The following is a 3,798-nucleotide window of genomic DNA, read 5'->3' as shown; positions in this document are numbered from 1 at the left end:
GGGCTATACAGCATGGTCAGATGTATCAAAAACGAATGATGCAAGCTTATGACAAAATGGTTCGCCCAAGAGAATTTCATGAGGGGATCTGATTTTGAAAAAGATCCTTCCTATAGAAAAGGATTTCAGAGGAAAATGGATGCTGAATTGGGAGGGGCCTTACGTGGTGAAAAAAGCTTTCTCCGGAGGAGCATTAATTCTGGCTGAAATGGATGGGAAGAACCTGCCCAATCCTATGAATTTGGATTCGGTCAAGAAATATTACACTTAAAGAGGGAAAGAGGCCAAAGTGAAAACCCGCAAAGGGCACTTTAAGACCTTCTAAAAAAAGGGGGAGCCAAGGTGAAAACCTGTAAAGGGCGCTTTGAGACCTAATAAAAAATAAAAATAAAAAATAAAGAGGAGAGGCCAAGGTGAAAACCCACAAAGGGCATCTTGAGACCAAAGGGGATTTGAGTTGAAAACCCGAAAAGGGCGGCTCAAATTTTGATTTCAGAAGGGAAAGCCGATGATCTTACTATACCTGAATTAACAAAGGAAGAGGAATGCTACATCTTGGGGCATTGATAAAGTACTTCTGATCTCCTAAACACATGTTAAGTTTAAATTGGTCTTCAAGAAGTTTGTATAGCAAAACTCAGGTCGCGATATCGGTGGTACCTAGTCTTTATCTTGTTCATAATAAATTAGCTATCTTTGAAATGTTTTTTTTCAAGATATGCAGTCCCAATTGATTCCTACTTTCATCTTTGATAATATATTTTGAGCAATGTTCTAATTCAATTCCATTCCTATCCATTTCTTTGATTTGATACAAGTATGTTGCATTGAAATAATTATTAATGAACTAATAATATTTTCACAACAGAAGATTCATATATTACTCTAGGGCTTTCTAAATAGTACAAGAACCTGAAACAGGACTGTTGTTTAGAATTCACCAAGCTCAAGGAAAAATCTGAGTAGGGGGTTGAAATTGAGAACTATCTCCTTAGATCTTTGTCCCAAATGACAGTTAAACAAAAGGACAAGATATGGCGTCGGTGATACAATTTCGAAAAAAAAGGTAGTCAGTATAAGAGGGAGTCATTCTCAAGAAAAGGAAAATGATATTTTTGCATACACATTTGGTTATGACACTCAGGGAATGGTGTAATAGACAGAATTGATGGAAAAATTCAGATCTTACACCCATAAGTTATAATGGGAGGTATAAGCTTTTTGTTTCGGAAAGAATAATGGAAGGGACTTTAAAATTACAGTGGGGTAAACTTGTTGAGTAGAATGTGATTGTTTCTTTGGGTACTCTATCAAAATACCAACCGAACAAGATGGCAGCATAGTACATTAGTGATAATGCCCTGGTGAACAACGAGCAATGACACCTTAAGCATTTAAAAAGGATCATTTTTATTTCTGCATTCATATATCATTCATAACACATCTAGTTAGGAGCATTTGATTCATTTCGATCATAGTATCCTAATTATTTGGCATAAGCATAGATACATGAAACTGATTCTACAGATCATGTTCCTAGAAGACGGTGTAGCAACATTGGTGAATTCACAGATCTTATCTCCTTGAGATAACAGTAGAGCATATCGAAGATAGCGAATCTTATCTTCTCGAGGTAGCAGGGGAGCAGATTTTAGCCGCCAGCCTTATCTCTCTAAAGTAGCAAGAGAGCAGGTTGGAGATTGTAGTCTTATCTTCTTGAGGTAGCAAGGAAGTAGACTGAAGATTGAAGATCTTATTTCCCTGAGATAGTAGTGGAGCAGATCAAAGATGGCGAATCTTATCTTCCCGAGGTAGTAGGGGAGCAGATTTTAGCCACCAGCCTTTTCTCTCTGAGGTAGCAAGAGAGCAGGTTGAAAATTGTAGCCTTATCTTCCTGAGGTAGCAAGGGAGCAAGCCAAAAATTGTAGTCTTATCTTTCTGAGGTAGTAAGGAAGCAAACTGTTCTCCCTAAGCAATAGTAGAGCAGATCAAATATGGTGGATCTTATCTTCCCGAGGTAGTAGGGGAGCAGATTTTAGCCACCAGTCTTATCTCTCTGAGGTAGCAAGAAAACAGGTTGAAGATGGTATTCTTATCTTCCCAAGGTAGTAAGGGAGCAAAATGGAGCCATCACCCTTATCTCCCTGAAGTTTCAGTGGAGTAGGTTGAAATCATTGATTCTTATCTCCTTGAAGCTCCAAGAGAAAAGATTAGAGCACTATACCCCTAAAGATGCAGTGGTTTGGAACAAGGCTACTTGAAGAAAAGAGGTACGAAGAGGTAAAGATTCAACAAGACCAGGAAAAATTGGTCCTTTTTAAGTCTTTGCTCCATTCTCGTTACATGACAACATGCAAAGAGGGACAGCTGTAGGAGGCCCAATCTGCCCAGGCCTTTAAATTTATTTACAACAAATAAATAAGCCAAATAAAAAATAAAATACAGTTTAAAAATTGTTCACAGTCCATAAATACAAAGACCCAACAATTAATTGAAAACCAAATAATCTTAGCCCAAATCTTAAACCCAATTAAATAAACCCAAAACCCAATCGAAACTCGACCTAGTCTTTAAAACAGGCCCAAACGACCCAAATTTTGGTTCAGAAACTAAAACCCTAGCAAAGGCCTTGCGCAACTACCCACAAGCGGCCTCTCCATCACCATACACAGTGCCACGTTCGTAGTCCCACGCTTCCGTAAGGTCTCCATAAAACCTGCGAGAACAGAAATGATAACAGAAATAATCCAGCAAATGACAGCAAAAATTGGAGTTTTTTTTCCTAATATTTTTTATTTATTCTGTAAATCGGCTATAAAATGCCAGGATTGTACTGTAAAAATTATGCATACTGAATACCAGAAAAGGCAATAAAAAAATATCAAAAGGTGATTTTAAATTCTGTTTCCTTTCTTTTAAGTTTTTTTCCCTTTTGATTTGTTTGGAATTTTTAGCATGGAAAAATGAAAAAAGGTTTCCTAAATTGATGCCGATGAGCGCCCAAACACCTCAGAAGCATGAAGGTTCGAGCAAGGGTCAAATGGTGTTGAAATCCTTTTCATTCTTTGAAACTCGCTTCGTTTTTTCTGAAAAAGAACATAGGATTTGAATTTTTTTTAATATAAAGAAGAAAAGGAGGGAGAATACACTTACCAAATCTCCATGGGCATAGTCAAAGTTCTCCGTCATTGGCAAGTTCAGGCCATCGTCTACACGCTATCGGCCACCGAATATGGTGGTGGTTCGGTTGCTGCAAGTTTATTGATTGAAACCCTAACTGAAAGGGTTAGGAATTTTGGGGGTTTTTGCTTAGAAAAGTAGATTTGTAAGCTTTTAAAATATATATGTATAATAAAAGTTATACTAAATTTTAAAGCAGTGCAATTAAGGGGGGAAGAAAAACTCGCGCGTTGACTGATCCATAGGCTGGATCTATGCATTTTCACCTTAAATGGGTAATTTGCGCGGCCAGTCCCTCCCATTTGTGTCACCTTTAATTTAATCCTATTTTGTTTCTTTCATTTTTTTCCCTGAAGTTTGCACGCCATTCCAATTTTGTCCGCGCCTGGGTTCTGTTTTTTGGGGGTTGAGAACATTTGCATTTTTAGCCCTTGTACGTTTGTGCGCATTGCATTTTGGTCCTTATGTCAGTTTCAATGATTTATTTTATTTATTTATTATCTCTATTAGATTAATTTTATTTCAATTGAGTTTTCTTTTCATTTCAGTATGTGCAATTCATTATGTTTTAAAAAAAAATTCATTTAGTACTCGTCTTTAAAAATTTATTTAAATATA

General features: G+C 37.0%; 1 long non-coding RNA gene across 1 annotated transcript; it reads right to left on the bottom strand.

The window, feature by feature from the left end:
• Window positions 1-2,428: 2,428 nt before the first annotated feature.
• LOC121228144 (uncharacterized) lies at window positions 2,429-3,575 on the bottom strand. The gene is made up of 2 exons (XR_005925635.1): window positions 3,154-3,575; window positions 2,429-2,716 (listed from the first exon to the last, which is right to left on the bottom strand). It is a non-coding gene; the product is annotated as an uncharacterized lncRNA (long non-coding RNA).
• Window positions 3,576-3,798: the final 223 nt, after the last annotated feature.

The sequence above is a fragment of the Gossypium hirsutum genome, chromosome A01 (genome assembly GCF_007990345.1).
Source record: "Gossypium hirsutum isolate 1008001.06 chromosome A01, Gossypium_hirsutum_v2.1, whole genome shotgun sequence".
Taxonomy (NCBI): domain Eukaryota; kingdom Viridiplantae; phylum Streptophyta; class Magnoliopsida; order Malvales; family Malvaceae; genus Gossypium; species Gossypium hirsutum.
Note: the sequence above shows the minus strand (reverse complement) of the source record. Positions and strands in the feature narration are given on the sequence as shown.